The sequence below is a fragment of the Podarcis erhardii genome (assembly GCF_964252035.2).
Source record: "Podarcis erhardii genome assembly, chromosome: 1".
Classification (NCBI taxonomy): Eukaryota; Metazoa; Chordata; class Lepidosauria; order Squamata; family Lacertidae; genus Podarcis; species Podarcis erhardii.
Genome location: NC_138497.1, coordinates 61,727,218 through 61,749,129, shown reverse-complemented (window position 1 = coordinate 61,749,129; position 21,912 = coordinate 61,727,218). Strand labels below are relative to the sequence as shown.

At 41.5% G+C, this 21,912-nt stretch overlaps 1 long non-coding RNA gene across 2 annotated transcripts in view; it reads left to right on the top strand.

Moving 5' to 3' along the window:
• LOC309327615 overlaps positions 1-20,394 on the top strand; it is a 111,011-nt gene extending 90,617 nt beyond the window's left edge. Inside the window, exons 3-5 of one of the 2 annotated variants that reach the window (XR_014150593.1) lie at positions 14,408-14,488; positions 16,213-16,356; positions 19,941-20,394. This is a non-coding gene — a long non-coding RNA (uncharacterized lncRNA). Of the gene's footprint in view, positions 1-14,407; positions 14,489-16,212; positions 16,946-19,940 lie in introns of those variants that run through there. The other variant, XR_014150594.1, reaches the window with a different exon arrangement.
• Positions 20,395-21,912: the final 1,518 nt, after the last annotated feature.

Below are 21,912 nucleotides of genomic sequence, written 5' to 3'. Positions count from 1 at the left end.
CCGTCCCCCTGCAGAACTGGATAACATTTTACAGATATTTTTGTTTCTTCTGAGGGGATGAATATTGTCAAATTTATAACCGATAGTCTAAAATGTTGAGGTGAAATGGATTCACTTACTCTGTAATGCTTTTTAGGGAAGGCACTTTGTAAGAAAATGGAATACATCTTAGAGGAGCCCTTAGGTAAGTAACCTGCAAAATATTAGAGGGGTAGGCAGAAGAAATATGGACTTGTGATGAATGGAAGATAATCTGAGGCTTTTCTTCTTGTTTTCTACTCAATTGAAGCATTGTGATTGGAAGTAAAAAGTACAGCTGTCACTCAAAATGCTACCTGCTCCATAATTAAAAGGTTATAGAGATGGAAAGTCCAAGACTGTCTCTGTGGGATTTCTCAGCTTCAAAGTTGCCTTCCACACTATATTCTGTTCTGCTCTTTGTTTCTCTGAATTTATCTGTGCTATTTTAGTCTGATCACAGTTGTAGTCTGCCTCAGAAGAGAAAAGCTATCTTCTGTCTGATGTGGATGACCCATCAAGTTTTCCTCTGAGATGGCACTGGAGCTTTGGGAGCAACACAGTTCAGTTCAGGTTGCCACAGAGGACATCTGCTTTGCCTCAGAAGACCCTTGAATAACTCTGAAGCTGCCCATTATCAATATGATTACTGTATCAAGAGATATCTTGATGCAAAACCTAACTGAGCTGTATTCAAAGTGGCACTAAACAGCTCTTTGCATGTGTGAAACAGTTTCTGTTGGATTTGGAGACAGATTTGGGGATAGCGCTGGTCATACATTGGGAAAGCAAGGGGAAGTCCTATTGCTTTCCTGAGGAAAGCGGAAGTCCTTTTGCTCACTCAGTTGAAAACCACCCACAGTGCCTAAACAGATCTAACCCTATAGCAGAGAACTTCATGAGAGAGGTTATGTTGAAACTATAATGGAAAAGAAATGAGAAGGAAGTTAAGGTTACCTTTTTTCAAATGTTTCAAAATCTAACTTCCAGTTTTATGTTTGCTCAATACAGGTGCCACATATATAAGCACACTATTTTAAAAAGGGATGATTATGATTAATAATAATAATTTATGAGTCACCTTTTGCATATGTGTCACAGGGCAATTTACAGCCATATCATAAAAACAGTAAAAATAGTTTAAAAACAGTACTAAAACAACGGAACATAGGCTAAAAATACCACAAAATGAATACCTAAGGTGCAGACCTTTTCATCCAGCTGGGAATGCTTTCCAAAACAAAATTCACTGCAAGTGAATGTGGAGCAGGCTTCTGTTGTGTTGGGGATTTTAAGGATAAAATCGACAACATAACATAGTGACCTACTGGATATATAATAGATAAGGCAGTCTCTCTGGTCCTGAAATATATAGGGCCTTCTGTCTCGCACATATATGCCAACATTAATATACTTCAATTAATAGAGATAATGATATTTTAAAGTACCAGTAGAATTTTTGCTGTAGCTGATGATATAGGACTTCATACTTTAGATTTGAGAACTGGGTGAAATCTACACAGGGGGATTCCTGACCTGTATATGGTGTCCGGGAGGACTGCAATACCAAAATGCCTTAATTTGTGGGCTAGGGATTTAAACAGGGGTCTGAATAGCGCACAAAAAACAAAACAAAAATAACCCTGTCAATTATCCTATTAATGTTAGAGCTAGCCTTAATATTCAAAGTTCAGAAGGCAGATGAGTGAATTTCACAGACTGTAGAAACATCTCTTGCAAGCCCGGCAATGAAAATCAGGCTCTTTCATATCAATCTGTTCTCCTAGAAATGGAACTAATTTGATTGTTATTTTTATTTACTTTTGTTGAAAGGAGATGAAGGCTTTTAATCATATATGGTAAAAACTCATTAGTGCTGATGCTGTCTGCCTTTATCCTTTATGCTGGAAAGAAGGCTCTACTCACTGGCTCTCACACCTGTAAGAGTATTTTCTAACTCGTCATTTTCTTCTCTAATTACTTCTTGATTGTGGGGTAAACTCTGAGCTGCTGGTGGAAAGGAAATCATTGTCTTTTTATCCTCTCTGTGGGGAATTGATTCCACTTGTTTACTGATGTGTATGGCAGACTGAATGAAATGATTCCTAATTAGCATATATGAAATAATCATTGGTCTATCTGGAGTCATAATTAATGCATTAGAAGAAATTTACCGAATGTCAAGGAGAAAGACATTAGCATAAATGAGCTTATTTTAGATAGGCTGTGATGGAGAGAATACTTTTCAGCAAGAATGTTTACTAAAATTAAGCAATAACAACATATCAATTTACTAAGAGCCATTACCACGCATGATTGGAAACATTAACTTTTGAAGCTGATCTCCATTTCCTCCTCTTCGCCACTGTGCTTCGTCTAAGCATCTTCATGACATTTGAAAACAGTTAATATACATCCATCACAGTGTGGGGGCAGGGGAGGGCTAAGGGAGGGAGTACCTTGTCAGTGTAACTATTTCTTTAAACCTTTTTATTTCACATATTCACAGATGCGTAGAAAAGGATTGGGGGAGCGCAGAGCTCTGCGAGATAAATCTGAGCTTCAATTGTTTAAACTACTTCCTCCTGCTAGAAGTATGACACACCGAAGAGCAAAATAGTGTAATTATCCACCCACAAATTAATGTGAGTAAATCATGTTAATTTCAGCGATGTTGCTGTTTGTTAGGTAAAGTGACAAGCCGTGATTACACATTCTGAATGTTATCTCTTTCCGATGAGTCACTTATCTGCAGATCTGAACTTCGGTCTGAAAATGAGCTGATATCATGAAACTAGATGCTCATTTTGAGATAAAGTTTCAAAACTAGCTTTTGTGTTCTACGACTAATAAATCAGAATCCCAAGTGACTATACAGCGCTGAAATAGACCACACTTCAAGCATGATATCTATCTTGCTATCGACATATGCACATGCGCACACACACACAGGGTTGGATCAAAAGGTTCCATTTTCTCCTGTTAAAAGAGCTTCTTCTGAGGGAAGGAATGTTCTGTTCCTTGGAAGACGATGCCTTCCTTTGGAGCTTCTGGATTCAACCTGATAACAATTTGATGAGCAAATTAGGTGGCTGTTAGGTGGCTTTGTAGCTGGTTGACTGACTGAACTGCAAGAGTGCTCACTAATGGTCTTCATCATCCTGGGAAAAAGGGACAAGTGGAGTGTCTCTTGCTCAAAATCTTTATAAATGTCTTGAATGAAGGAATTGAGGGGATGCTAATCAAACTTGAAGATGACATAAAACTGAGAGCGGTAGCTAATGCCGCAGAAGACAGAATCGAGATTCAAGATGACCTTAACAGATTGAAGAACTGGGATAAAACTAACAAAATGAATTTCAGTAGGGACAAATGTAAGGTTCTGCACTTGGGCAGGAAAAACCAGCTGCACACATATAAGATGGGGGACACTTGGCTTGTCAGTTGTAGATGTGAAAATGATCTAGGGGTTGTAGTAGACCCCCAGCTTAACATGAGTCAACAGTGTGATGCAACAGCAAAAAAAAGCTAATGCTACCCTCCAGAGATACTATAGCCAAATATTTAAAGGTCTGTCACATGGAAGATGTAGCAAGCTTGTTTTTTCCTGCTCTGGAGGGTAGGACCCAAACCAATTGATTCAAGTTACAAGAAAGGAGATTTTGACTAAACATCAGGAAGAACTTTCTGATGGTAAGAGCTGTTCAACAGTGGAACGGGCTCCCTTGGGAGGTTGTGGACACACCTTCCTTGGAGATCTTCAAGCAGGGGTTGGATAGCCATCTATCATGGATGCTTTAGTTGAGAATCCTGCATTGAAGGGGGTTGTACTAAATTACCTTAGAAGTCCCTTCCAATTCTATGATTCTATAGTCTAATTTTTTTCTGTCTTACTTTGGCTCAAAAACACTCAAGTTTTGCTTCAGAAAATAGAAGCTATCTACATTTCCCTCCAAGGTCTTCAGGAGAAATATGTTCAGTCCAGGACACAGCAGATGACATCTGCTTCACCTTGAAAGAGCACTGAATCTATACAAAACTGCCCAGGATTGATACATAATTAATCTGGTGTTTAAAGTGCAGAGATCTCTTGATACACTAACTAATTAAGCTGAACTAATACTGTTTAAATAATCTAACCATATAATAAAGTTCCTCATAACAGTGATTATGTTGAAACTATATTGGAAAAATATTTGGGCAGGAGTAGAGGATGCCTATTTTCAACTGTTTGTACACCTAAGTTCCAGTTTGATGTGTGCTCATTTTAACCACATACTTTTTTTAAAGCTAGGGAAAAACTTTCCCTAGAAAGCTGCAACATCCATTGTGTGAAAGCAATAAAAGCATAATCATCCTCATCCTCATCTTAATCTTCATCATGTTTCCTACCTTAACTTGTACACCATGTAAGAATATAAGGTAAAGGTAAAGGGACCCCTGACCATTAGGTCCCGTCGTGACCGACTCTGGGGTTGCGGATCTCATCTCGCTTTATTGGCTGAGGGAGCCGGCGTACAGCTTCCGGGTCATGTGGCCAGCATGACTAAGCCGCTTCTGACAAACCAGAGCAGCACACGGAAATGCCGTTTACCTTCCCGCCGGAGCAGTACCTATTTATCTACTTGCACTTTGACGTGCTTTCGAACTGCTAGGTTGGCAGGAGCAGGGACCGAGCAACGGGAGCTCACCCCATCACGGGGATTCGAACCGCTGACCTTCTGATCAGCAAGTCCTAGGCTCTGTGGTTTAAACCACAGTGCCACCAGCATCCCTGTAAGAACATAAGAATAGCCTATTGAATCAGGCCAGTGGCCCACCTAGACCAGCATCCTATTTTCACAGTGTACAACCATATGTCTGTGGGAAGCCCATAACAGGACATGGTTGCAATAGCATTTTCTGAACTTGTGACCCCTTTGGCACTATACATTTAAAGCCGTATCAGACTACTTTATACAGTTAGATCTTCCCCCACAAGAATCCTGTATACTGTCATTTGTTAAATGTGCTGAGCATTGTTAGGAGACCCCTCCTCTTCTCCCAGAGTTACAATTCCCAGAGTTCCCTGGAAAAAGGATTGATTATTAAACCAAACAAACAAAAATTCCAGTTTAGGTGCCCAACAAACAGCTGCTGACACTTCCTTGGTGCAGAGCTATACCACTACTGCCATATAAGATATAATTCGTAATAGGCGTCATGAAAGAATATTTTTAATGGTCTCAGATATGCGCAACACAATTTCCTTTTGGAAGATAAAACTGCAAATAGGAAATGACAAGAAATACAGTGCACATGGGGGGATTTTATAGTACTATTTTTATTTTATTTCTGTCTTAGATGTTATTCTGGAGAATCTTTCTCCTGCTTCATTTTAAACTGTTAAATTAGGGTAGTTTATTCGTATTGTTTCATACGGTGCTTCATGGATTGATCTTTTTAAATGATTCTTTTACTTATTGACATTATGATGATTTGTAATGATTCTTATTATTTTTAGAAATCATTATTGCTCTTCATTTGATGTTTTACAAGCTGCTTTGGGTGGAAAGTGGTATAGAACTTATGATGACCATGCAGTATCATCTGTTGTAAGCTATCCTGGAGGATCTTCAGATCCCTCAAACTGGATCTAAATGTGGCAAAAAGGTGTATAAATCAAAGGCTGGATGATGTGGAGCTATACCAAAATTTCGTAGCTGGTGGTGGAGCCTGCTCGCCGTTAAATTTCGGCATAACCCCTATCTACCGCACTCCATCCTACTTAACATCGCTTATGGCCGCGTCTCACCGATATGCCTTCATTAGAGCTAGGTTTAATGTCTTTCCAACAAACGTGCTGAGACATAGATTCACTAAGGGCCAAGTCCCTTCAATGTGTGCTTGTGAAATGAAAACATCTGAATCTCTACATCATGTTATGTTTATCTGCCCTTTGTACAGTTCAGCCCGTGCTAGCATACTAAACTCCATAATCCAGCCTATGGCTGACAAACCAGTAGACCTACAGCTTGCCTGGGTTCTTCAAGATGTGGATCCTTATATTACCCTACAGGTTGCTAAATTCCTAACAGCCGTCCTCTCGTACAAGAGACGGAATGGAATGTTAGCTGATTATTGATAGTTATAAGAATTTTCTATAACGACATCAGATATTGATTTTAGTGTAGTGCAATTTTTTTTTAATTTTAATCTTAATCTTAATCTTAATCTTAAACTTTTCTTATGAATTGGCTAATATTTGTCCTTGTGAGTTGTGAACTGTGTTATACTACTTGTGGCTTGTACGAGTCCACTGTTTTATTTGATTTGTTTTGTTGTGTTGTGTTTCATGATGGGCGTAAAGCCGAATAAACATTTGATTGATCTTCAGATCAAAAGGCAGGCTATAAATATTTAAAGCAAAATAGACAAATACTAATAAAATTACATGTGAAGCTGGGTAGACATTTCAGTTCAGCCATATTTTTCATGTTATTTCTGCAATGCATCCCCATTAAGGGTGGATAAATACATGTACTAAAATGCTGCTGCTATTGTTCCTGCTATTAAACAGTACTAGTTATTACTGCACAAGCCTCATCTATAGCCCAGTAGTCACATAAATGTCTCCCATACATTTTTATAGGGTTTGGATCAAGTTTATCACTGTGCTCTTTGTAATAAGCTGTGCAAATCACATTTTGCGGTATATGAAGCAGAGCATTTTACTAGCTAAGTTTGAACTAATAATTGTTTAGTCAGTCAAAACGCCATTTGTGATTATTCCATAACTGTACAGGATCAATGGTAGCATAAAATGAAAAGATATATTGATTTACATGTTCTCTTATTTTATGGCTCTTTATAGCTTTAAAAAAAAAAACTTTTTTTAAAAAAAGCTAAAATATGGCATTTTATGTTGACTAGGTAATCACACTGAGTGTGATTTATACACTGTTATGTCCTATTTGCTGTTTTATCTTCCAAAATGGCATTGTGTTGTGTATATTTGAGACCATTAATGTAAGCTTTCATTACACCTACTACTACTGCCATATGAAATATAATTTGTAATATAGTTCTGAACCAAGGGAGTGTCAGAAACTGCTGGTCTGTGACACAAAACTGGGAATTTTTGTTGTTTGGGTGTTGCTGCTCCATATGGTTTCAGTCTCTATATAGGCCAGGAGTCACCAACTTTCTTGAGTCTGCTAGGGACAAAATGGCTACCACCTCTAAAAGAGCAAGAAAAGAGAGAGGTTCATAAAATGATGTGAGCATGTCTTCCATCGACTCCCATCAGTGGGGAAAATGTACCTACATCAGCCACCACTGCACTCAAAGAAACAAGCTATTTTTACCTCCCCTGTCATGAATGAGCCAGCTCCCAGGGAAGGGTTGCTGCCAATTGAAGAAAGCAGCCAAGAACAAAGAGGGTTAACTGCCATTCAGAATGAGCATCAACTAGTGCCAACTCCACCGCCTCTTGGAATGCCGGCTGATAAGGGAATGGCGGGGAGCAAGCTAGAACGCAGCCAAAGCTTGACGGAAGCACAAACAGGTGGGAAAGAGTTAAGAGACAGCCTCTCAGAGAATGGGGAAGAGGCGGGAGCTGACCCACTCAGTCCGAGGTCTCGATGAATGGGAGGGCTGCAAGCTAGGAAGCAAAACAAAAGGCGTGTGAAGCAAAAGTTCAGTTGCTCCTGGTCATGCCGGAAGCAGTCTTCAGAAAGGACATCTTGATTGATGAGAGTGGAGGCTGTCTGAAAGCCATCCAGAGCTACCTCTTTGTTTGACAATAAATCATCCTTTTTAATTAACTACACTCACTGTGTTATCAAGCCGGGGACTGGACTCCTGAAATCCCCTCTGTTGAGAATAGAACTGAATGTAGGCATGTTTAAGGGGCCATGTTCAACGTAAGACCAAGAGAGCCAGTACAAACTGGAACTGAGCAAGAAGAGGAGATACCCATAACTGCTCACAGTATTCCAAGTGTGGTTGCACCACATATTTATATGAAGGTTCTCTAATGAATGTCAGAGACTTCAGCATTTTAACCAACTCTGTTATTGTCTAATGATGACAACAGAACAGCCCTAATAAACTCACTAACACATATCGTCTTTGCATTTCAGTCATCTGTTCTAGTTTCACTTTCCATTCCACGCACTCTATAAAGCCTTGCCTATACGGTGGTACTTCGGGCTAAGAACTTAATTCGTTTCGGAGGTCCGTTCTTAACCTGAAACTGTTCTTAACCTGAGGTACCACTTTAGCTAATGGGGCCTCCTGCTGCCGCTGTGCCGCTGCCGCACAATTTCTGTTCTCATCCTGAAGCAAAGTTCTTAACCGAGGTACTATTTCTGGGTTAGCGGAGTCTGTAACCTGAAGCGTCTATAACCTGAGGTACCACTGTACTGCATAAGCCACTGTGGTCTGTTCAGGATCACATTTCACTACAGGCATTTTATTTTCGATCCATTTCTTAATGATCCCCAACATGGAGTTCCGCTTTTTCACAGCTGCTAAAAATGTAATACAATAAAATGTGAAACAAATGTAAAAAAACAAAAACAAAAACAAGCAAGTGAAGCTTTTCCTGCTATTGTATTGGAAAGAACTTCATTGCCAAGTTAATCTGAAGATTTCTGCACATTCAGCTGCTGTTATAGGCAGAAGCGGGGCCATTAAAAATAGGGGAACTTGGGCAGTTTCTGTGGGTCCAAACCCAAGATTTGTTATATTTTATTGACCCCCAAATGTGTGTGTTGTGGCTATATTTTCTTTGGAATGAGCTGCTGTATAAACAAAGTGTCCCTGTCTACAAGTTACCTATTCTGGGCTTCTGTCCTCCTGTGTCTGGATGTAATTTTCATGGAGCGTGAAGTAAATTCTAAGTAAATGTGTTTAGAATTGAGTACCCATTTGTGGAAAGTGCCCTGAATGCCGAGGGTGCTATTTTAGATGAAAACAATTAAGCATTTATCCAAGTGTTTATAATTGTTTGACTGGCTCAGTTCATTGGCAGTACAGGAACAAACAGCAAAGAAACTTTGCACCTTTTTAAGAGTCGTTTGCACTTGCTTGAATAAAGAGCTTATTTTAGCCTTTCCTGCTACTTTCTTATTGCCTTTATAGCTAATATATTTTGCAATAGTTTTCCCCCTGACATTTTCTAATCAGGTTGCCTGCCTTTATACAGAGGAAACAATGGCTAAGAAATCAGCTCCTAGCCTATTTCTATTTGTTCCTGTCTGAGGAGATCTTTATGGGGGCATCAGCAAAGGTGATATTTCCAGAAATATATGCAAACTGCTGTAAGTGCTGCTACCCTGTTCTTCACTGACATTTTGGCCCAGTGATAAATGCTGTAGCAAAATAAGGCCATTCCGAAAAGGTCAACGGCAGAGAACCGATTAATGTGGCAGCTGCTTATGGAGGCATGTTAGTGTGATGGAATATACTATTTGCTTCATTTTTCTTTGGGGCTTCCATGCCATTAAATAAGTAGAAGGGGAGGGGAAAGAGAGGAAGCCACTGTAGTAGTCTGCTTGAATATGTAACTTGGCAACAGCAGAAAAAGGAACGATCTAGCAAGGTTGATGGAAGCTCAAGTGGCCTTCACAACAGGTCGTTCCTTTCACTAGCTTAGGCTGATATGCCTTCTAGCCTTTCTTGGATAGGGATTGCTTGGCTACAGTGATCCATTAATTTATTTTGTTATTATTAAATTTATATCTCACTTTTCCTCCCAAAGGAGCCGATGTCATGGCTGCCTCAAGACTGAATTATTGCAGTGCTATTTACCTGCGGCTGTTCTTCTAATTGGTTCAGAAGCTGCCTAGTTCCAGTGCATCCATTTCAATGTACACTATTGCAATGTATTCGATTTGTACCAGGATCTGAAAACCACATACACTCTAGATTCTGCAAGGCTGGGTCAAGGGCAGGAAGAGCCACAGCTCAATGGTGCTACTCCTGGTTTGCATGGAAAAGGGCCCAGGCACAACCCCCAACATTTCCCCAGTGGGATTGAGAAAGACTTCTCTGAAACCCTGGGGATTTGCTGTCATTAAGAGCAGAAAGTTCTGTGCTAGCTGAACCAATGGTAGGACGTAGTATGAGAAATCTCCCTATGGAGAAGGGGTGTCACCTACAGGCATCACAGGGGCACTTCCATCAATCACATCATCATCATCATCATCATCATTTTTTATTTGTATGCCGCCTTTCCACAGTTAAAAAAACAATGCTCAAGGCGGCTTACAGCATAACAAGATTTACATAATTACAAAAGTCATAAACAATAAATAAACCACATCAAAAAAAAAAAATACACAACCAAATGGGAAACAATTTCCACATAAATCAAAATCTAAAACTAAGAATACACCCATTCATATCAGAGTTTAAAATGACATAGGTAAAAAACAAAAACAAACAGAGCCCTCTCTGCCCAGAAGCAGCAGTGGCAGCAGTCCTTTATAGAGCCCATCAGGCCCCGCCCTGGGCAGGACTGTGAGTGGCAGGACTGGGGCCCTCAGGCGCTGAGCAGGGGAGTCCTCATTTTAAACCAGCCCTCAGGCTCAGAGAGTAAGATGAATACCGTATTTTTCGCTCTATAGGATGCACCCGACCATAAGGCGCACCTAGTTTTAGAGGGGGAGAACAAGAAAAAAAAAAACCCTCTCCCTCTTTGCGCAGCGCCCCTTCAGCGAAGCGGCAGGAAAAACAGAGACCCTTCCATTTCTCCTCCCGCGTCGCTGAAGGGGAACTGCGCAGAGAGGGAAAGCTGCACAGTGCCTCTCCAGTGAAGCGAAGCCAGGAGAGTAAGAGGGATCGGTGTGCTCCGTAGGCTTCGCGTTGCTTTCACTGAAGCCATGGAGCCTGCATTCACTCTATAAGACGCACACACATTTCCCCTTAATTTTTGGAGGGGAAAAAAGTGTGTCTTATAGAGCGAAAAATACAGTAAGTACATGAGTCGTACTGTGGATCAGATAGTATCGTGTTTGTTTGTTTGTTTGTTTGTTTGTTTGTTTGTTTGTTTGTTTGTTTGTTTGTTAATGAAATAGCACAACTCATTTTCAGTTTTTGGTAAGCACACCCCAGAAACTTTTATATACTTCTATTGGAGCATCTTGGTTTTAGAGGGGGGAAATCATTTAACTTAATGGCTGTGGAACATGCAAATAACTTAATAACTAGAGGTTCATATAGCAGTGCTATTTACACAGGCTAATTAGATGGGAGACACATGGTAGATTCAGATAATCAGCCATTTCTGAGATGCGAGGTTCACATAATGTAGGTAATATTTTATAACATTTACATTTTTCAAATACATCATTTAGCATTTAGACTTGTTCATTTTCCTAACACATGGCTTTCATGCACGGATGGCTCTGGGAAATTTCTTTACATATTCATACTGTTTTAATTTTCCCCCTTTGCTGACTTAGGAAGACCAGGTGTGCAGAAGTATCTTTGGAAGAAGAAAATTCTCATCTTTTAAAAAGCATTTCCATTTCGAAGTCAATGTTAAATATGCAAATTTAGGCAATAATGACATTAACAAACATCTTAACATCTCTTTAGAAGGCTGAAGTTTGACATGTAAAGATCTTCCAATCAGAGAGAAGAATGACAGAGAATATTTTCAACTCTACAGCCGGGGTTCTCAGTCTCTACTTTTTGTATTTGAGTATTGATAGTTGGTTACAAAATACCTGCAGGCCCACTGGGGTTCTGTCCATCCACTTATGGAAGAATCTTTGACTCAGAAGAAGCTTCCATAAGGGAGGTGCTCTTTATAAATTCTCCCTTCCTTCTGCACTCCTCTGTGCTACCTGCCACACTCTTCCAAATCTTTAGAGCAAATCTAGGGGGCTGCATGGGAAAGGGAGAACCAGTGAAAATTGGTTCCACCCTTTCCCACCAACTGATGCTTCCACTAATTCAAAGAGCTTCAGTGCTGGGTGCAATGGGACCCAACCCATTGGGCCAAGCCATGTAGAGTTATATAACTCCTCAAGGATTTCGCATAGCTCTTCTGTTACTGTTCATGCAGGGCCATCCTACCATTAAGCAGAGTGAAGGAGCCATCTCAGGTGGCCGATGCTGGGGGGTGGGAATGGCAGCAGCATCAGTCTCCCGGCCATTCTTTCTGAGCCCCCTGAACATTCCCTCTGTTGGAGGACAGAGCAGTGCGGCCAGCAATGTGCTCCTTAATAGCCTACTGCCCTCAGGTGTAACAGAGGATGCTGACCCACTGCTGGTGAAACTGGGTGCTGCTGAAATAAGATCCAGCTTCCAGTCTGGTTGATTTCTTTATATGGAATGGAGTCAAGATGCCATTTTTTCCTTTGCCTCAGGCACCAAAATGACTTGTGCTGGCCCTGCATGCAACCAAAGAGCTAAAACCTAAAATGGCTTCTTATGTTTTTCTGGCAAAGAAAGAACAATTATGTTGTTTCGTGGGCCATTTTGTTGTCATTTATATGCTGCAAGAAATAAGGAAGCCACTTGTCTTTTCTATGCGGACAGCAAGTATAGCATATTTTCTATGTTGGAACCCCCTATAACCCATAATAAAGACCCAAATCTCGATAAAGCCTTACAAACCTAGACAGAACCTGGCACTATTAAATGCTTAGGAAGCTGGTTCATCCAACCCTGGAAACAGCAGGTATCTATGTACATTTGTGATCATTTGAGACAATTAAATATTGATTGTGTCCTTGTACAGTATATACACATGTTGATATTTCTTCTGGCCTCCCTTTGAACCTCATTTTCCTTATGAGATTTTTCATTTGCTGTATAATTGCAACTGAGGAATTATAATGCCTTTTTGCAATGTAATTCATAAAGTCACTTACGGTCTTGCATAATTAAAATGGCCATATTGCACAGCTCACTGCACTTTGAAATGCATACTTTTGCTAAGAAAGTGTGTTTCATACAAGGCCCTAACAATGTGTGAAATGCTAGATACTTCGACAAACAAAATTATTCCAACATAAACTTTTACAATAATACACTGAAGGTGGATGCAGAGTTAGCTAAAGATGTTTTGTTGGATGATGCAGAAAATTCAAATACCTGTTGCAGGAGAAGATAAATGAATGAAATAGCTGGTAGTTTGCCGCCTTTGCATGATACCCTGCAAAATATGCCACCTGAATCAGGTCTCACTGCTGTACCTTGCCTAATAGTAGGGCTCGGCCTGAAAACATCATTTCCATTCCAGGAAAGGAACAATGTAGATAGATTAGGGATTTTGGCTTGGTGTAACATGCCTCTGGTAGGCCAAACCTTTACAGTGCTTAATAAATATTTGCCTGCAGAATAACTAATCAACTCTTTTGTTTTTAGAAGCTACACAGCTTTTGATTTTGAGTAAGCCAGTAAATCTACAGCATAAGGATAAAAAAAACCAAAACTTTCAACTCTTGTAACAACTGCTTTCACCTCTGTAAGGAGGCCTGCCTAACAGATCCATCACTGCCAAAGCACTTCTTCATTTGATTAATGATATGAAAAAAAGAATCTATAGTCAATTTAGTTTTCCCCAAGCCAGTGAGATGCCTTGTGCAGTCTAATCTTAGCCATGCTTACCTGGAAGCAAGTCCCAATGGATTTACGTTAATGGGGTTTACTCCCAGAAAGGTATTCACCGGATTGCAGCCTAACAGAGCACTCTGAGAAGGGAAGAAGAGATATACTGGCAAAGCAACAGCTGCGCCTTGTGTCCTGCCATTTTGTTGTGGGCAGGGTGGGAGGGCAGCTTTCTCTTTTGCCTTCCACTGACTACATTCAGATAGAGAGCTATGATGCACAACCTATGCTTGCTTGTTTGTCAGAGAAAGTCATACCACGCCCTTTAATAAAATCCCCCATGCAGTTTATGTGATTTTAAAAGACACTAAAACTGATTGAGGAAAAAGACTTAAAGAGCAAAATCACTAAGAGATGAGAACCAGAATATATTCTGTTTAGAATGGAATTTTTATTGTGTGACTATGCACCTGGTTCCACTACCGGAAACCAGCAGATGGACTGCCACTCATGCAATGGGGCTTTCATCTCCCCACACCCATATTTGCCCTCCCCAACATCCACTCTGAAGGGGTCAGGAGAACCCCCAGAACAGCATATGGGTGGTGGAAAGGTCCGCTATTCCACAAGACAGCCAGAAATCCTTGCACCAACAGAACAATCTCCTTAGTACTACATTGAATTCCATCCTCAGTCTATGAGCATTCAAAAGAAACAATGGCATTGTAATGCATGAAGAATTAATATTCTTGCTAGTTCTGTTTGAAAACAGAACCTTTGAGAAGCGAAACACGCAATGGTGTTAGTGTGCTGACTTTGACAAAGTTTTACTCTCTTTCAGATCTCCTGCTCTTTGCCATTTCCTTTAATTGAGGAAGACTCCAACGTTCCAAATGAGGCTGTTGTAATCCTCATTTCCCAGGTGAGCCAATGGAAACTCAAGAAGATCAAGCTGTATTTCAGCGAGCTGGTGTGATATTTATTCCCATTTCTCACTCCTCAGTCTTAATGCGCACACACCGGCTCTATTCCTCGCTGCCATTCCCACAAAGATGCTGTCCTGCCGCTTCATAATTCATTATGAGGAGTGTGTGTAAAATGCACGCTGACACATAACAGTTCTCCATAGTCTAATACCACCGCAGGGCTGCTTGTGAGCCAACCCACCCAGGACCGATCTACAGTGAGCTCCAGATTGAGAAATCAAATCCCAGGCTGATGTCTGTGTTGCCTTTCTGGCATTTGCAACCAGCTGCATTAGCATTTCCTACAATACAGAGAGCAGTTGTGCTTTTGGAGGCTGCCCCAACGGGGACTCTCTGCTACTTCTCTCCTGTTTCTCAGTTTCCCAATAATATCTTGAGAAAACATTTATTGATTTATATATTTTTGTAAAAAATAGGTAGCAATTCTTGTCAGAAAATAAAACAAGGATGGGTTACCTATGGCCCTCCAGATGTTTCCACTACAATTCCAATCAGCCCCAGGTAGTGGGAACGGATGATGGGAATTGTAATCCGAAACACCAGGAGGCCACAAGGCTGGGGAAAGCATCTGATATCTATTGCATCTGATAGTGTGATGTCGAGTTTACAGACAAAACAGCGCATCCAGCCCAAGACAGTTTGCTGCCCGAGAAGGGCAAGATTACGTTTTTCCTCCCATTCCATGTACTGAAACTGATAGAACTAGTGGTTACTGCTAGTTCATGGGTACAAGACAAGCTGCATGCAGGGGCGAAGGAAGGGGAACCGGCACTCGGTGTGGGGTGTTGGGGGGCGGGACATGCGTGTACGCCGTACGTAGGGTGCATGCGCAGCACAGTAAGTAGCACTGCCATGCATGCGCTGCCAGGCAGTTTGCTGACAGTTCCACTTGAGCGCCGCATGGACGGCAGCGGAGGGTGCAGCCATGAGCAGAGGATTCTCCGCACACGGCTGCAGCGGAGCGATGGCGGTGGCTCATGCCAACGTGCCCAGGGGTGGTGGGGTGACCCCCCGGCAGGGTGCCTTCTTGTCACCCCCCTCAGAGATGGCACCCGGGGCGGACTGCCCCCCGCCCCCTTCCTCTGCCACCGGGTGCACGGCCCACACAGCTCAGTGGTTCCAAACCTCATCACAACCCACCAATATCTACTAATGGTAGGGCCAGCACTGCCTTTTCCAGATATGTGCCTTTTCTAAACATCCTGTTTCTAAATTATTCACATTGATTCAGTAAACTAGAAATAGAAAACTGGGAGGAAGTGGCGTCAATAAAAATGCCACCATTGTTCACAAGGAATTCATCCCATCCTCTTTTGTTCACAATAATTTGTGGCTCAAAGGTTTTTTTATTATTATCTTGACTGTATTTTCTTTTCATATTCATGAACACCTCCTAGCTGTAAGCCATAGCGAATGAGTCTACTGCTTAAAAATATATATCTTGCTTTGCTTTTCAATTTCTATTTTTATTTATTTCACCCACCCACCCATTTATTTCTGCAAGTCTTTCCCTATGAGGAAAGCTACCTTCTTATCAAGAGCAATCTGAAATCTTGTTCTGTAAATGGGCAAAATATTTTGCTGGCAATTCCCCAGAAAAACTTATCCATCTCTTTCTCTTTCTCTCCCTCTCCATCCACCCTTTTCGATATTTTGCTAGGTGAAGCCAGCTCACAGCAATGTTCTCTGCAAGGACCCCTACTGTGAGGCACCCTAAAAGAAACATGTCAATTGTATAGTGAAAGGGACGTTAGTCTGGAACAACATTGTTGACATGAAGTATTGCATTAAACATGAAACAAAAGTAAGTATCCTGAAATTCTGTCCAATATGAAAGCACTCTTGGGGGGAAATGAATAGCCAGACAGGGGTTCTTTCACAGAGGTCAATGCCTTGCAGAATTCCCAGCTTTGGGTGTGCACTTGATCATTCCAAATATTAGATTTTTCGAAAAGAATTCCTTGAATATACTATTAATATATGGGGAAGTACTTTAATCTATAGGAAAGTAACTTCAGGGGCTAGAGGCTCAAAGTCTGGGAACAGAATGTTGCACTGTTGTACATTGCTTTGGCTACTTTAAGGGACTGAATGGGCAAGTGGTCTTACCAGCAGGATACATTTTCATGTATTATGTGATCACTGGCAACGGATTGCTCTTCACAGGGGAAACATATCTTTTGGAGGCACTATTCACTCTTAATCCTGATTAAAGACAGCTGGAGTTTCAGCAGTTTAGTATCTGTGAACATCAGCCCCATACTGTACAGCCTCATTTTGGAGATAAATTAAGATGAGCAAAAATAGAGAAAAAATATATATTCAAATTAGGATTACTGCAGATGACAATGGATAATGCCCTGGGGTACAGGCTCAATATCATTTGTATCTCGGGCTCATTTAAATGTATGCAAAATTTATGTCGTATGAATGTCCGTATTAAGATTTTATAGCATACATTTTGTATGTCATTATTTCTTGGCATATTAAAAAGACTTATGGCTGGTAATGTTGCTTTTGCTTGTAACATAAAGCTGGTGAGAGCACTGAAGTGCAAGGATACCAGTATCATAGCCATCTCTTTGTGGCATATGTAAGACTTTTAAAGGCATCATGATGAAATGAACTTTTAAAAGTTTTTTATTATGTTAATTCTCTCTGTCCCACCACCTACTGCCTGCCCTATAACCCCTTTGGTCACTTTCAGCAAAGTCTGGGCTCATTATTAGCATCATTCATCATCAGTTCATCATCAGTTTATTTGTATGCTGCTAATTTTTAACACACACACACACACAGAGAGAGAGAGAGAGAGAGAGAGAGAGAGAGAGAGAGATACCCTGCTTTGTGCAACTCCAAATCTTGTCTACCATGTTGCAGACTTTTAATAAGTTTCTTGGGGTTGTATCCAACTAAGTCCTGTTCAGAGCTGACCCATTCAAATTACTGGATCTAAGTTAGCAATTTCTATTAATTTCAATAGGCCTTCTCTGAAGAGATTAAACACTGGATACAACGCTTAGCATGTAAAGGTGAAATTAAGCATTGTGCTCTTCCAGTTCTTCCATCTGCACAAACTTGCTAGATGGAACAAGCCCCCTGCTTCCCCTGTGTGCTATTCTGGGGGCTTGGCTCACCCCCCCACACACACATTTGGAGGGGTACAAAAGGAGGAGTCAAGGAAAAGCCCGGTTGCACAAGCAGAAGTTCTTATGCATGGCATCTACTGACAGGGCTCATTAGGTGAATCCAGCCCCCACCCCCCCATTATTTTCATTCTTCGGGCAAATTTTCTTGCAATGAAGGCCAATTTGCCATTTTTCCATCCAGGAAGGAGTTGGCAAGGAAGTTGCAGCATTATTATACTATGAATAGCAAGGGATGGTGGCATGATGCACGGGGTTCTTCTCTGACACCATGGGCAAGCTAGCAGTCAGAGGAAAAGATGGGGCAGTTTGGTTCAGTATTTGTGAGTAACCCCACACATTGTGTGATGCAGGAGAGCAGGGCAGTATAAACCTTCATATCCTTGGTGTTATGTACTGAAGTTCTCACCCTGGACCAGCAGGGGGATACTGTAGGCACTGCAGAGAGCGGTATAGGAACACTGACAAATATTTAGAGATAAGAAAGTACACAAAATGAGAAATGCTAGCCGATGGCGGCTCTGATGCAGGAATAAATAAGAATTTCCACAAGCTGCTGAGTGTAAGAAGATGTCTAGGTCTGGTGTATCTGTTAAAGTAGAAAAGGCCTCTCCCTTTCCTGCACTAAAGATAAGAACAATGGTCTCCCCTTCCTCCTGTTTCTTCCATTTGTCCATAACTTAGATGAAAAGAAGTTTGGGGAAAGAATAGCAACCATTAATTCCTGGATGCTACCAAATAGCACCTATTTGGTTTATTTTAATGCATTTCTGAAATATATAGACATCATCGGCACTTTATACCAGATCACATCATTGTAAGAATGAGTTACCTGGTCCCCATGACACTGTAAGTCAAACTATCACTTGCCAAGCCCACACTGTGCTGCACTGAGCTAAACCAAGGTTCGGCTTAGTGTGTCATCCCAACCTGGGCTCTTGGTTAAGCTCTCTGCTAGCTAACCATGACCAATCTAGGAGCTGCTAGCTTTGCATGGCCCAGGCGGCTTGGTTGGTTTGGCATGCAAACTAGGCCAATGGAAAATATAACATGATAATTTAATTTGGAAACAAAGAATGAGATCCAACTTTGAGGGCCACTGCCTTTTGTTTTAGTGAGAAGGTTGCAGGCAACAACTTATGTTTGTGCAACAGGACTTCTCCCCCCCTCCCCTTCTCCATTCTATGCACCCCTAAACCTGTTCTAGGGAATTGCCCCAACTCCCTGGAACAGATGTGGGGGTGGTGTGGGGCACCCATGAGAGACGGGAGAGGCCCGCTGCACAGTTATCCCACTGGGGCAATTATTCTGCTGAATACCACCCAAAGTTTTTAAAGGCATAGGTTTAGTTTAATAAGAGGCCCATAACAAGATATGCATTTAAATGATAATGACACAAATGTGCAGCTGTTGAGGATATAAAGAACATTTTCAAAGCTTTTATTTTGGAGTCAATCTTTCCAGAACATTTCCAGATCTATTTTGAGTCTCGTTTTTGTATCTTTTACAACTGACTGTCAATACACATCCTATAGATGTCTGCTCAAAAGTAAGCCCAACTGAGTTTGATGGGATTCATTTCCCAGAAAGTGGGTATAAAATTGAAGTCTAAATCTCTCTTGCACTGTATGTTTTCCTTTGAGAATGTAAACCGCTCACCACATTTCATCACAGCTGGTAAAAACTAGGTCATTAATATTTCTAATCGGAGCTGAATCCTGGAAGGGAAATACTTTTAAAACGCAGAGTCCATCTTGCTTAGCAGTATTATTTTAAACATCCCTAAACTGTATTGACAACATGTTGCAATACAGAACATTGCACCCACAGTTATTCCTTCATTCTGGTGCTGCTTGCATTAAAGTGTAAATTGCACTGTTTGTTCTTTCCCCAAAAGAATGAGTGATCAACACTGTAAATGACATGCAGTAATTATCTTTGATTAGCAACTATGCTAACTTTAAGGAAATAAAGTAGATGTTGATTACCAATCACTAATGTAGTGCTTTCATGAACATCCATAATTCCACTCATGAATATACATTAATCTTATGCATGAGCTGTTATCTTTATCTGCTAATGAAAGGCACTAACAATTTCATTTTATTTTTCAACAGGAACATATTTTTTTTTTTAATGGGGAGGCGAGTAAAAATGGGTATTACCTAAAATTTCAATGGCTCATTGCTCATACTTCACCTGAAACTGTACCTGTGCTCTTTATCTACTAAAAAAAATGCAGCACTTTATTAAGCTGGCTGATAAGCATGAATAATTGCTCACACGTGAGCTGTGTAGCGTCAAAGAAGGTACTCGTGGCAAATTGGAGAAAAAAGGAATTTCTGCTTTCCATCATGCCCTTTTCGCAGAAGAAGCTGCTGCACTTTTTCTTCAACATTACTCATGCGAGGAGCCCTCTGCGCTTATCAGCCAGCTCTTACGAGAACAAGTTCTAAAGCAGGAAAAGGCAACAAAGCAAAAACCCATAGGTATTTTTTCATTTAAAACTTTCCTCCCTCACTTTTCTTTATAGATTAATTTCAGGCAGCTTACGGAATGAGTAAAACACATCCCAAAAATAAAAACAAGAACAACATCCAAAAATTGCTTTAAAATAGTATTGTAAGATCAGAGCAGATTAAAATGAGTTGGGAGCTTGAGAAACATCTTCAGATGAACAGTGCAGTCCTATGCATATTTACCGTATTTTTCGCTCTATAGGACGCACTTTTTCCCCTCCAAAAATGAAGGGGAAATGTGTGTGCGTCCTATGGGGTGAATGCAGGCTTTCACTGAAGCCTGGAGAGTGAGAGGGGTCGGTGCGCACCGACCCCTCTCGCTCTCCAGGCTTCAGGAGAGCCCCACCGCCAGCCCCACAAGCTCGGGGGACAGCGGGGAGGCAGAACACCGCCATCCCGCTGTCCCCCGACCTGGTTAGAAGGCTGGCGGCAGGAGAAGCCTGCTCCTCCCCGTCGCCAGCCCCGCAAACTCGAGGGATAGCGGGAGAGGCGTGGCGTGCCTTTCCCGCTGCCCCCCGACTTGGTTAGAAGGCTGGCGGCGGGAGCAGCCCACTCCTCCCTGTCGCCAGCCCCGCAAACTCGGGGGATAGTGGGAGAGGCGCAGCACGCCTTTCCCACTGTCCCCCGACTTGGTTAGAAGGCTGGCGGCAGGAGCAGCCCGCTCCTCCCCATCGCCAGCCCCGCAAACTCGGGGGACAGCGAGAGAGGCGCAGCACGCTTTTCCCGCTGTCCCCTGGCCTGGTTTGAAGGCTGGTGGCAGGAGAAGCCTGCTTCTCCCCGCTGCCAGCCCCACAAGCTCGGGGGACAGCTTCCCGCCCCAGCCCCGCACCTGGGGGGGGGTGATAAAAAAAATTTTCTTATTCCCCCCAAAAAACTAGCTGCGTCCTATGGGCTGGTGCGCCTTATGGGGCGAAAAATACGGTACTTGAAAATAAGTATTGTGTTCAATGGAGCTTACTCGCAGGTAAATGTGTATAGGTTTGCAGCCTAACCACATTAAAAGTTTGATGGAATAAAAAAATCATAGCTTAAAAGAGAGCAAATCAACTGCAACTCTCTACAGAGAGAGTTTCTGTAACCTGAGCACCAGAACAGAAAAGATATTGTGTCCCATTCAAACTAACCATGCTTCTGAATGTGGTAGAACATATTGCAGGGCTCCAACATGGTGGGTAGAAACAATCATATGGCAGAAGAAAGTGCTTCAGGCAGGATCAATGAGGATGCTTACCAAATGGGAAATCCCATAATAAATATGGTTTCCTATCAGAAGTACTCTGTTTACTAGACCAACAAAGGTCATTGCCAAAAGTCTTCAGCACAGATACACAAGCACACATGCCAATATTGCTTCAGTAAATCCACACTTCCAAGGCAAAGGCTCTCTTCAAAGCAAGTATCTAAATAAAAGAAAAAGCATATCCAGGAGAGGGGTGGTCAACAACTCATCTCTTGAGAGTTTAGGTTCTAGGGTGTAATGCTTTTTCATAGTTCCTTCATTTTTGGAGTCATCTTTCAAGCAACTTTAGTTAGGCGACACCTGTGCATTGAAACTCCCATTGCATAGCAGACAAGCACTATCTTATTTCCTTTTTGGTACTTATTGAAGACCTCTCTCCTCCAACAAATATTTTAAGTGGAATGTTTTGTCCCATTCCTTATCTGTGTTGCCTGGAAATTGTATTTCTCTGTGTT